We start from the raw sequence: 14,125 nt of genomic DNA, 5'->3' as shown, positions 1-14,125 counted from the left end.
AGAGTGTTGCTATGTTTGCAAAGGTGTACATATAAGGAAATCTGTAGGTTCCTCTTTAATTGCCAGGGTCACTCTCTTAGGTTCCCATGCAATTGCTCTGGATAACTGGACTGTTTGATGCTACTGGTGGTTAGACTTAATAGTTTCCACTTAAAATCAAACCGATGTTTCTTATGTAACAGAAAAATCAACCTGCATTGTGCGTGGGGTGTTGTATTTCTTATAGCCTCCACAAAAAAACATTTAAAAGAAATTTAAATGTCGTTTCTAATCACAACTTATTTATGGCGCATTCGCGCTTTCAGAGTTAAAGAGTAATCAGTTTCGGTAGTGTTAACTTCATTGGATGGTGTCGTTTCCGCATTGTTCTCGTAGATGGTGTGTAAAGACATAGAGATGAAACTCGTGTCTTCCAAGCAATAGTGGCCAACTACGGAAGTCATGTTTGGATTTTGGCATGTACTTTAATGTTATTTTTATATTTTGAGAACAGCTTTTCTAAATATGTTCTGGCAGGTTCGGGTTGGAAAAACATATTTTAGCTAAAAATATGCAATTAGACATAATATAATGTGAAATTTTTGAAAGACTATCCCTTAAAATAGCAGACACGAAGACTGGAGATATGCAGAAACACATTAAAGGGATATACCCTAGTTTCTAAACACTAAGGCATATTTTTTACTATTGTAGACATTTTTGATAACTGAAATCATACTTTACTTAGATTTTATGGTTTAGACTATCAATGTCCGTACATTCGAAGTGTTTATGGTCACCCTGGTGTTTTAATATCTCAAAATGCATTTCTCATATTTTTAAAAACGCACGTGCGTCTGAGAAGTAACAGTTATGGAGTCGAGTGTTAGTCTACTTCTAGAAGGTATTTCACCATTTTAAACTCACAGACTAAGGTTGTACTCAATTGTAACGTGATCCAAGTGTGTTACAGGTTTGTAGATTAACTAAACTTAGTGTTAATCTTCACAGGTTAAAACTAGGGTCTGTCCCTTTAACAGTTGATGTCGTGTGAGTGATACGAGAAAAGATTAGTGTAGTAGCCGGTGATAATCGTGTCCAATAATAAATAAATGATTAAAATAAACAAAAATTTGTTTATCAATTTTCCTCGTGCAATATAGTGCCTGCGTAGGCGTCATAATTATAGCCAGTCAAGGTCACTTAAGGCAACAATTTTTTTTTTTTTATAAAGGCGAAGGAAGCGGTCATACTTAATTAGGGTATGCAACACGACAATACAATGTTTAATGCAACCATTGTGTGTTTACACTGTCTAAGGGGACAGATTCCCATTAAAAAGAAACAGCAAACATAGAATAGAACAGAACAGAACAGAACTTTATTTACACTAAGATCATCATAAACAACAGAGATTTAGTACGCATATCTGCATCCATATGCCACACAGACATAAGTACACATACACGCACGAACGCACACTCACACACATATTTACATTTATACACGCGTTCACACGTACGCACACAGACACACACAGTAAGATAATATAACACCACTGGATAACATTATTAATCATCGTCTATTGGATGTCAAGCATTTGGTAATTGTGACTCGTAGTCATCAGAGGAAACCCGCTACATTTTTGCTAATGCAGCAAGGGATCTTTTATATGCATTTTACCACAGACAGGAAAGCACATACAACGACCTTTCTCCAGTTGTGGTGCACTGGTTGGAACACGAAAAAAAACTCATTCATCTGAATGGATCCACCGAGGTGGTTCGATATAACAATATAGTAATGATCTGCTATATATATATATATATATATATATATATATATATATATATATATATATATATTATATATATATATATATATATATATATATATATATATTATATATACAAAATACTCAACGATCTTCTTTGACTCGGGCAAGGACTCTGATGAGGGTTTTTTGTTTTGTTTTGTTTTGGAGTTTGTTTTTAGTTGTTGTTGTTTTTGGGTGGGGGTTTTTTGCGGGGTTGTTTGTTTGTTTGTTTTTTGGGGGGTTTTTTTGTTGTTGTTGTTTTTTTTTTTTTTGGGGGGGGGGGTTGTACTGTTAATTCGTGTATGAATTTTGATACGCACATAATACCAGATTCTGACGGGGACCAATCGTTTTTCATGGGTGGGGTGGTGGGAGGGGCGATACATGCACAAATATGTGTGATAAATAAAATTCTGGACGCCAAACTTCGTTTCCAAGCGATCAACAATGGCGTGACGTAATGTAATTGTAATGTTGTGTAGTGTAACCTTAACACATCCCAACAACTTCACAGAACGAAATTCATGTCGAACAAACAAATAACTAAAGCTGTTTTTTATATTAAGACTTCCAGAAAATTACATATTTTACATATGCCTACTTTGTTTTTCTGAACAGTTGCTGTCTACCACAACTGGTCAAAGGCCGGGGTATGTGCTTTCCTGCTACTAATAAAAAAAATGTAGCGGGTTTCCTCTCTAAGACTATATGTCTCTAAGACTATATGTCAATATTACCAAATGTTTGACTTCCAATAGCTAATGATTAATAGGTCGATGTGCTCTAGGGCGGAATGTAGACCAGTGGTAAGGGAATCGCTTGATGCGCGGTCAGTTTGGGATCGATCCCCGTCGGTGGACCCATTGTGCAATTTCGCGTTTCAGCCAGTGCACAACGACTGGTATATCAAAGGTTGTGGTATGTGCTATCCTGTCTGTGGGAAAGTGCATATAAAAGATTCCTTGCTGCTAATGGAAAAATGTAGCTAGTTCCCTCCCTAAGACTATATGTTAAAATCTAATAGCTGATGACTAATAAATCAATGTGCTCTCGTTAAACAAAACAATCTTTAGTTGCTGTCTACGGCGATACCACGTTGGCACACCTGATGTTTCTCGAAGTGCCGTAGAAGATATCGAACTCTACTTAATATGCCCTTACCGGTGACTTTTTTTTCAATATGCCCCCGGACCCCCTAAGCAACTCTATAAGCCTAAACGACCCCTCCCCCTCTCAAAATCCTGGCTACGGGCATGAATGATAGCACATACCACGACCTTTGATATCCCAGTCGTGGAGCACTGACTGGAATGAGAAATAGCCCAATGAGCCCACCGATGGGGATCGATCCTAGACTGACCCCGCATCAGGCGTCCGCTTTACCACTGGGCTACGCCCATATGTAACAATAACAAAAGTATGACGTCACGCGATTGTTAGACGCTTCGAAGCGACATTTGGCTCCCAACGCATAAACAACGAACAAGGAATCGTGCAGGACTGGTTGGGACTGAAAAAGATGCCATCAATTTCATATCTTACACGACATCGCGGTTTATCCACTAAAATGAATATTGCCATTATGTTAAAATGACGTCACGTATTTGTTAGACGCTTGGAAGCGAACAATAGCTGCTACAGCATAAACAACGATCTAAGAATCGTTGGGCATTTGTTGGAACCTTAAAAAAGACCCTCGATGTCATATCCTACACGACATCGCGGTCTACCCCCTAAAATGAATATTGCTATTATGTTACAGTGACAAAATGACGTCACACAATTGTCAGACACAAAATCGCGGTTCACCAAATAAGCTCAATGTTCCTATTATGTAACAATGAAAATGACGTCACGCAATTGTTAGACGCTTTAACCTTCTGACTACTGCAGGCGAGATATCTCGCCCGACGTCACGTCAGTCGATATACTGTACACTGTATACAGTGCATTCCCCAATTCATATTTCCCGCCGTTTTGCACACGACACTCACCGGAAACGGAAATATAATTAAAGAAAAAAGATTTTTTTTCAAAATGGTGGTTTTTGTTTTGATTTTTTCAATTGAAAATACCTTGAAATTTTGAGTTCAAAAAGTGGTTTTCGGCAAGTATTTTCGCTTGACAACAATGGCGGCACGTCGCGGTAATTTTCAGGGATCGATAGCTGATTGTAACAGCTAATTTGATAATAAATTTGATCGTTTTACCAACAACGAAAATTACCAAATATTGCAATATGAATCGTAGTTCGGGTTTTTAAAAAAATTCTGGTCAGAAAACCACTGTTATCGGGAATAATGGACATAAATACTGGACAGCTGGCCACAAATGCCCGTAAGTAAACGCAACTTTTTCGATTTGTTGCCAAATTTTAATCACCATTAGCCGATCTAAAATAATAAAAATTACAAAAAAAGACACGAAAATAATACTTACCGATTCATATATGAACTTTATTTCATGTATTTATGAAACATTTAAGTGAATATATGTGAGTAAAAATTATAAACTTGTACCCACTCAACGTGGTTTTTGTTAAAAATTAATCCAGTAGTCTAAAGGTTAAGTCGGCGCACACGAGCGATAAAAAACGCAGCGATGTGCGTTAAAGTCGCACGCCCTAGTTTCAGCCCGCGAAAATTAATTCTAATTTTGGTTAATCTACAAAACTGTAACACACTTAGATCACGTTTTTATAAAATAGAGTGAAAAAGCAGGTTTTATATCGATAAATACCACACAGACATGGGGTGCGTTCCTTTCACCTCTCCTGGGCATGTTCCAACTGTCCTCTCCAGATATCGTAAGACTTATTGGTTTTAAAACTACATTCCCTGGAATATTTTTATTATTTAAAGTTACATTCTCTGGTTAACATATTGTAACATCAGGTACAAATGTAAAATACAAGCTCAAATACACTTTTAAAAAAGTCGTGTGTGTTCGTTATGAACGGATATCGTCAAACGTATACGCTTGATTCGTTGCCTGTGCCGCCATAGCTCGGTAAAGCACAAACGACAGCATGTTGTCAGTTTCAGTTAACACGTACTTTGCCGATTTTAAATTGTAGGGTTCGTCTCAAAAAATTAAAAGAGAAATGTTGCGCTGTACGAAGAACGTTCGGTTGATGATACGGTACTAGAGTCTTTAGTTAAAACCGGTTTGATCTTGACAACGTATTATCGACAGTTGTACCTTACTATTTTAGAATTGATATTTTATAAAGTGTTAGTAGAACTTTCAAAGTTTAGTTTGTATACTAGTAACACATTAATCATGTATATATTTTTAAAATAAAATATACTAAAGTTGTCAATGAACGTTTTCACTTCTTAATTTTACGTGTTAAAATCGACAAATTCAAATAAATATTATTTCGTTTGGAAAGGGTAAAGTTGGAGGGGGGGGGGGGGTTTAACGACATCAAAGATAAAGCATATTGATTTAATAATCATCCGACCCAATACAACCGTAAATAAAATGTGTTGAGTGCGTCGTTAAATAAAACATATCCTATCCTTCTTTCCATCTGCTGTGGGATGTCTAACATTTGGTAATTTTGACATATAATCTTAGAGAGGAATCGGGTGCATGTGCAGGGGGAGGGTATTGGAGGTTGAAAATCTTACTTGCCCAAGCTTAAAAAAAAATGAAATGAAACTGCGGCTGCGTTGCGTTTTTTAAGGCTGCGATGCATTTTCAGAAAACAAACATGTTTGATACTGAACGGATGAACGCGTTGAGATTTGTTAGATGAACCAATCGTCTGTCGAAGCGTTTCAAAATGGCGTCATCCACCGACACCATGGACTGAAAGAAACGAACACATGGCCTCAGATTACAGTTATCTTCCCATTTGGTTGTCGAAAATCCGGAAGTTTCACCGCGCAAGTAGTCTGCTGTTTGACTGTGATTATTTCATGGCAGACAGCTATGAAGTGGCAACTGTTTGACTGAAGTGACAGGGGATAGCATGTAGTTTGTAAACATGTGTAACTTGTTGACATTGAAGACTTGTTTGTGGTAATTCCGGCCCATGCAAAAGTGGTGCTTTTTGTGTAAAATGGGTGTACTCCGGCCTGGTTTAGAGGGTGTGTCTGTTTAAACCAATATGCTGGGAGAAAGAGCTGGACAACAGGGGTTGTCCTTTTCAGGGTATGTGTCCCCCATGCAGGCAAAGGTACATACAAAACTTCACGGGCCTGCTGATATTAATAAAAATGTTATAGCCACTAAGGCTATATAGAAACATATAGCGAAATTAATTGTGGTCTGAGGCCACATGTTGATAGAGCTCTACCAGGAGAGAACGTGCCTGTACCAGGTTAATTCACCGGAGTATAGTTTTGAAGGCTTCAGCATTGGAGGAAATTGCCGAAAAATTACAAATGACTGGTATATGTAATTTTCGTACAGTAAGCCTACATTTTACGTAAATAAAGTCAACGATATATAGTTGGCACCATTTTTTTTTTTTTTTGCATCGCAATTTATTTTCAGTGTAATGTTTGCTGCCATTCTGTACATGCCACATGATTACACACGTCACATGACGTTAAAAAAAGAAGCAGAGAAATCCCTGACCTATCGCTGGTAAACGCCAACGCGACGCATGTAGGCGGACTGCGACTTTTAACGCACGTCGCTGCGTTTTTTAACGCTCGTCTGCGCCGGCCTTTAGAAGCGAAGAATAGCTTTCACAGCATAAACAACGATTTAAGAATCGTCGGTCACTGGTTGGGACGGGAAAAATTGCTCTATACTTAATATCCTACACGATATCGAACTCTACTTAATAAGCTCAATGTTGCCATTATGTTACAATCATCAATGACGTCAGGAATTGAATTAAGGATTGTGGGGAACTGGTTGAGAATATAATCTACAGACTTCACATCCTCTACAACATTGCGCTCTACCCACTAAGCTGCATATTGCCATTATGTTACAATGACAAATAAAAAAAATATTTAAAAAATCTTATTTAACGACGCACTCAACACATTTTATTTACGGTTATATGGCGTCGGACATATGGTTAACGACTAAAAAGATATTGTTAGAGAGGAAACCCGCTGTCGCCACTTAATGGGCTACTCTTTTAGAGTAGCAGCAAGGGATCTTTTATATGCACCATCCCACAGACAGGATAGCACATACCATGGCCTATGATATACCAGTCGTGGTGCACTGGGATCGATCCCAAATGACAAATTACGTCACGCATGTGTTGGACTCTTGTAGCGAAGAATAGCTTCCACAGCATAAACTACGAGCTAAGAATCGTCGGGCACTGGTTGGGACCACAAAAAGGACCATCGATTTCAAATCCTACACAACGTGCCCTACCCACTAAGCTGAATATTGCCATTATCTAACAATTACAAATGATGTCATGCAATTGTTAGATGCTTGGAACCGACGTTTGGCTTCCACCGCAAAAAGAACGATCTAAGAATCGTGGGCCACTCGTTTGGACGGGAAAAGATAAAAACGAGTTTATATCATACACGACATGGCTATCTACCCAATAAGCTCAATATTGCCATTATGGGACAATGACAAATGAAGTCACGCAATGGTTAGACACTTGGATGGGGTGTTTCTCTTCCACAGCATAAACAACGATCTAAGAATCGTCTGGCACTGGATGGGACGGGAAAAAAGACCATCCACTTCATATCCCTTATGACATTGCGGTCTACCCAATAAGCTCAATATTGCTATTATGTTAAAATGACAAATGACGTCACGCAATTCTTAGATGCATGGAACCGTTTGGCTCCCACATCATAAACAACGATTTAGGAATCGCCGGGTACTGGTTGGGGAGATGGGAGGAGGGGGGCACTTTAAACAACGATTTAGGAATCGCCGGGTACTGGTTGGGGAGATGGGAGGAGGGGGGCACTTTAAACAACGATTTAGGAATCGCCGGGTACTGGTTGGGGAGATTGGAGGAGGGGGGCACTTTAAACAACGATTTAGGAATCGCCGGGTACTGGTTGGGGAGATGGGAGGAGGGGGGGCACTTTAAACAACGATTTAGGAATCGCCGGGTACTGGTTGGGAAGATGGGAGGAGGGGGGGCACTTTAAACAACGATTTAGGAATCGCCGGGTACTGGTTGGGAAGATGGGAGGAGGGGGGGCACTTTAAACAACGATTTAGGAATCGCCGGGTACTGGTTGGGAAGATGGGAGGAGGGGGGGGGGCACTTTAAACAACGATTTAGGAATCGCCGGGTACTGGTTGGGAAGATGGGAGGAGGGGGGCACTTTAAACAACGATTTAGGAATCGCCGGGTACTGGTTGGGAAGATGGGAGGAGGGGGGCACTTTAAATCGACAAAACGTCCTACCCACTAAGCTGAATATTTCGATTATGTTACAATAACAATGACGTCACGCAATTGTTAGACTCTGGGAAGGGATCGTTCTTGATAATATTATATGCTATGTGAACCAAACTTCGGTTCCTAGACTAACAACAGCGAGATGTAATTTGTCACTGTAACAAAATCGCAATATTATATTCAGGTTAGTGGGTAGGGTGGGTTGTGGTGTAGGATTTCAAGTGGATAGGGTTTTTTCTCTCGCCCCAACCAGTGTCTGACGATTCTTGGGTTGTTGACTGATTGAAAACATGTTTTATTGTACAAAAAACAAAAGAATCGGGCACAAGTTTGACAACTTTCGAGGCCCTCTTCTATTTACAGTATTCATGGCTACTTATATTACATAGCTGTAAACCTAAACATTTAAACAATCAAGGATAACCAGTGGAAGGTAATATACTATAAACAAAAGAATATGAAAGAAAAGAAGAAGAAAAGAAATAGTGATGCAAGAGATTACAAAAATAATACTTCACGTGCAGTCAAACTCGTGATCACTCCTTCAAATAATCCACATGGTAATTTAAATTATACTTTATAATCAAAACGGTGAGTTTGTTTGATATATATTTGAACACAAGTAAACATTTCTTTATCATTAGGTTGTTTATTCTTCGCTTCCAAGCGTCTAACAATTGCGTGACGTCATTTGTCATTGTAACATAATGGGAATATTGAGCTTAGTAGGTACGGCACGTTGTCGTGTTGGATTTCAAGTAGAGGGTCTTTTTTCCCGTCCCAAACAGTGATCGACGATTCTTAGATCGTTGTTTGTACTAGCTATTCTTAGGTATTCTTCGCTTCCAAGCGTCTAGCAATTGCGTGACGTCATTTCTCATGGCAACATAATGTGAATATTCAGCTTAGGTCTCACTACACAGATGTCATCTGCCATTGAAACCCATGTTAAACTGCCCAACTTCAAGCGAAGATTGCCCATAGAACGGGTTCTCGTTGGCACAAACAACATACACCATTGCGAACATACATTATATAAGCATTTATTTTCACTCCAAAATTGAGAACATTTCCGTCTCAGTTTTTTGCTATATGACTGCATCTGGCTGTAGACCGGTCCGAACAGGTGGTTCATTAACCGATTCACTCCGGCTGTCACTCGCGCTATATACCCATGTCCCAAAAGGTCGATGCACAATATTACAAAATAACATGGGCAAAATACAGCCAGAAGGCTTACCATTAAACATACATATTGTTTTAATTCTTCACCATTTCCTAGAAGTGAATATGTGAACCATAACATGTGTCACAATTAGGAACTATAGTGGACATGATGAATGAACTCTCACCCGGAAGTGATCTGTGTAGTGAGACCTTAGTGGGTAACGCGCGATGTCGTTTAGGGTATAAAGTCTATTGAGCCCCCCCCCCCCCCAACACACACACATACACACACACACAGACACACACACACACAATGCGTGACAATTCTTAAAGTGTTGTTTGTGCTAGATAGTCTTCGCTCCCAAGCGTCCAACAATTGCGTAACATAATGGGAATATTTAGCTTTTTTAAGTCGAGCGCGATGTCGTGTAGGATATGGAGTCTATTAATTTTATTATTTTTTTACCCAACCATTTCCCCATGATCCTTAAATCGTTTCTTATTATGTGGAGCGAAACTTCGCTTCCAAGCTTCTAACAAATGCGTGACGTCATTGATCACTGTAACAGAATACCAATATTGAGCTTATTGACTAGACCGCGATGTCGTATATAATATAAAGTTAAGAGTCTTTTATTCCGTCCCAACTAGTGTCAGACGATTATAAAATCGTTGTTTATGTTATGTCAACTAAACTTTTCATTTGTTATTGTACAACATTTCAGCGCACAGGGTAGGTCGCGATGTCGTGTAGGATATGAAGTTGATGGTCTGTTTTCCTGTTCCAACCAGTGCCCGATGATTCTTACATTGTAAGGGTTTTTTTAAAAACCAAAAAAAACTCGATTTCATATCCTACACGACACTGCGGTATAAGCTCCATATTGTTGTTATGTTACAATGACAAATGACGTCACGCAATTGTTAGACACTTGGAAACAGGTTTGGCTCCTATAGCATAAACAACGGTGGAGAAATCGTTGGGCACTGGTTGGGACTGGAAAAAAGACCCATGCCGTCATATCCTACACGTACCAGTAAGCTAAATATTGCCATTATATTACAATGATCAATGACGTCACTCATTTGTTAAAAAATTGGAAACGAAGTTTGGCTTCTCAATATTACCATTATGTTACAATAACAAATGACGTCATGCAATTGTTAAAAGTTTTGAAGTAAAGTTTGGCTCCAATAAAAATATGAAAAAGCTAATAAAGGACCGTGGGGCACTGGATGAGACGAGAAAAACCCATAGATTCCATATCTTACACGACATCGTTCTCTACGCATTCAGCTGAATTCTGTCATTATGTTACAATGACAATTTACATCACGCTATTGTTAGACAATTGTAAGCGAAGTTTGGTTCCCATAGCATAAACTTAAGAATCGTCGAGCACTGGTTGGGGCGGGGAAAAAAGACTTAACTTCATATCCTACACGAAATCGCAGTCTACCCAGTAAACTCAATATTGTCATTAGGCACTTTATATTAAATGACAAATGACGTTACGCAAGTGTCACGCAACGAAGTTTAGCACCCACAACTCAAAAAATAATGGTTGGCAGTGGAAACTTTATATCTTACCCGACATCGCGATCTACCCAGTAAGCTAAACATTGCCATTATGATAAAATAACAAATGACGTCGAGCAATTTTTAGACCCGTTGACGGAATGTTTGGCTTCCACAGCATAAACATCGATTTAAGAATCGACGAGTACTGACTGGGACAGAAAAACAACTTCATATCCTACACAAAATCGCAGTTTACCCAGGCCCTTATGCTACAATGACAAATGGCATCACGCAATTGCTAGAAGCTTCCAAGCGATGTTTGTCTTCCCGAGCATAAACAACCTAAGAAAAACCTACACGACAACGCACCCAACACACTAACCTGAATATTACGATATTCTTACAATGACATCTCTTTATTGTTAGGCATTTTGAAGTGAAGTTTCTTTTTCATAGCATAAACAAACAATTTTATAATCATTGGCTCGATGTCACGAGAAAAAACGTCAGTATTATCATTATGTTACAGTGATCAATGACGTGAAATAATTGTCAAATAAGCGAACTCCAGGATACACAAGTGAGCTAACTGTATACTGCTACCTAAGGTCTTACTACACAGATGTCATCTGCCATTGAAACCCATGTTAAACTGCCCAACTTCAAGCGAAGATTGCCCATAGAACGGGTTCTCGTTGGCACTAACAACATACACCATTGCGAACATACATTATATAAGCATTTATATTCACTCCAAAATTGTGAACATTTCCGTCTCAGTTTTTTGCTATATGACCGCATCTGGCTGTAGTACCGGTCCGAACAGGTGGTTCATTAACCGATTCACTCCTGTTGTCACTTGCGCTATATACCCATGTCCCAAAAGGTCGATGCACAATATTACAAAATGACATGGGCAAAATACAGCCAGAAGGCTTACCATTAAACATACATATTGTTTTAATTCTTCACCATTTCCTAGAAGTGAATATATGAACCATAACATGTGCCACGATTAGGAACTATAGCGGACCGTGATCAATGAACTCTCACCCGGAAGTGATCTGTGTAGTGAGACCTAAGCACAAAATTGATATTATGTTGAAATAAAAATGACGTCACGCAATTGTTAGATGCTTGGACGCGAAGAGTAGCCTCAGCAGCATAAACAACGAGCTAAGGATCGTCGGGCACTGGTTGGAACGGTGAAAAAGACCCTCTACTTGACATCCTAGACGACATCGTGGTCTACCCAATAAGCTCAATACTGCCATTCTATTTCAGTGACAAGTTATGAATGACATCACGCAATTGTTAGATGCTTGGACGCGAAGAGTAGCCTCAGCAGCATAAACAACGAGCTAAGGATCGTCGGGCACTGGTTGGAACGGTGAAAAAGACCCTCTACTTGACATCCTAGACGACATCGTGGTCTACCCAATAAGCTCAATACTGCCATTCTATTTCAGTGACAAGTTATGAATGACATCACGCAATTGTTAGATGCTTGGACGCGAAGAGTAGCCTCAGCAGCATAAACAACGAGCTAAGGATCGTCGGGCACTGGTTGGAACGGTGAAAAAGACCCTCTACTTGACATCCTAGACGACATCGTGGTCTACCCAATAAGCTCAATACTGCCATTCTATTTCAATTACAAGTTATGAATGACATCACGCAATTGTTAGACGCTTGGAAGCAAACTTGGCTCCCAGAGCATTAATAACAACTTAAGGTCTCATTACACAGATGTCATTTGCCATTCAAAGCCATGTTAAATTGCCCAACTTCAAATGAAGATTGCAAATAGAACGGATTCTCGTTGGCACTAACAACATACACCATTGCGAACATACATTATATAAGCATTTATTTTCACTCCAAAACTGAGAATATTTCCGTCTCAGTTTTTTGCTATACAACCGCATCTGGCTGTAATACCGGTCCGAACAGGTGGTTCGTTAACCGATTCACTCCGGCTGTCTCTTACGCTATATGCCCATGTCCCAAAAGGTCAACGCACAATATTACAAAATAGCATGGGCAAAATACAGCTAGAAGGCTTACCATTAAACATACATATTGTTTTAATTCTTTACCATTTCCTAGAAGTGAATATGTGAGCCATAACTTGTGTCACAATTAGGAACTATAGTGGGTCGTGATGAATGAACGCTCACCCGGAAGTGATCTGTGTAGTGAGAACTTAAGAATGTATTTCCTATTCTAAATAATTATTCTTCAAACATGGATCTGTGCAAAACCAACAAGCGAACTCTTGGCATGACAGGGTACTCAAGGGAGCTAACTGTATACTGCTTCCTAAGCACATTATGGTCTCACTACACAGATGCTATATGCCATTGAAACCTATGTTAAACTGCCCAACTTCAAATCCAAATTGCTAATAGAATGGGTTCTCGTTGACACTAATGACATATACCATTTTAAAGGTTTTTTTATACCTTTATTTATTTTGGCTCCAAAATTGACAACATTTCCGTCTCAGTTTTTTGCTACATGGCCCACTGTGACAGTACCGTGTGTTTTTAGGCATGGCAGAGTAACCGGATCACTCCGGGCACTTGGTCTTCTTCATACTCATGTGTGCAAAAGTAAATGCATAATATTTCAAAACCTCATGGGCAAAATGCAGCCAGAGGACCTGGCATCTGAAATAACCAGTCCCTTTAATTCTTCTGCAAGTACTAACAGTGAACATGTACACCACAACATGTGTCACAATTAGGAACTATAGTGGACCGTGATGAATGACCTTTCCCCCGGAAGTGAACCGTGTTGTGAGACCTATGTTCAAATAAAAATGACGTCACGTAATTGTTAGAAGCTTGGAAGCTAACTTGGCTCCCAGAGCATTAACAACAACCTAAGAATCGCCGGGCACTGGTTGGTGTTTAAACAAATGACACACGACAACCCACCCTACACACTAACCTGAATATTGTGATTTTCTTACAATGACATCCCGCTATTGTTAGACCGTTGGAAGTGAAGTTTCTTTTCCATAGTAAGAACAAACAGTTGTATAATCATTGCACACTGGTCGTCACAAGAAAAAACACCCCCGACTTCATAACCTACACGAAACCTCTGTCTGCCTGATAACGTCAGTATGACCATTTATGTTAGTGGTCAAAGAGGGTCACAATATTCTGGTTAGTGTGTAGAGTGGGTTGAATGTGTCATGTTTTTTCAAACACCAACCAGTGCCCGACGATTCTTAGGTTGTTGTTAATGCTCTGGGAGTCAAGTTCGCTTC

General features: G+C 39.4%; 1 long non-coding RNA gene across 2 annotated transcripts in view; it reads right to left on the bottom strand.

The window, feature by feature from the left end:
- Nucleotides 1-8,801, bottom strand: part of LOC121372878 — a 35,451-nt gene extending 26,650 nt beyond the window's left edge. For both annotated transcript variants that reach the window (XR_005958012.1, XR_005958011.1), the window contains exon 1: nucleotides 8,670-8,801. This is a non-coding gene — a long non-coding RNA (uncharacterized LOC121372878). The remainder of the gene's footprint in view (nucleotides 1-8,669) is intronic.
- Between the last annotated feature and the right edge of the window lie 5,324 nt (nucleotides 8,802-14,125).

This window comes from Gigantopelta aegis, chromosome 5 (genome assembly GCF_016097555.1).
Source record: "Gigantopelta aegis isolate Gae_Host chromosome 5, Gae_host_genome, whole genome shotgun sequence".
Classification (NCBI taxonomy): Eukaryota; Metazoa; Mollusca; class Gastropoda; order Neomphalida; family Peltospiridae; genus Gigantopelta; species Gigantopelta aegis.
This window is presented reverse-complemented; position numbering and strand designations above follow the sequence as displayed.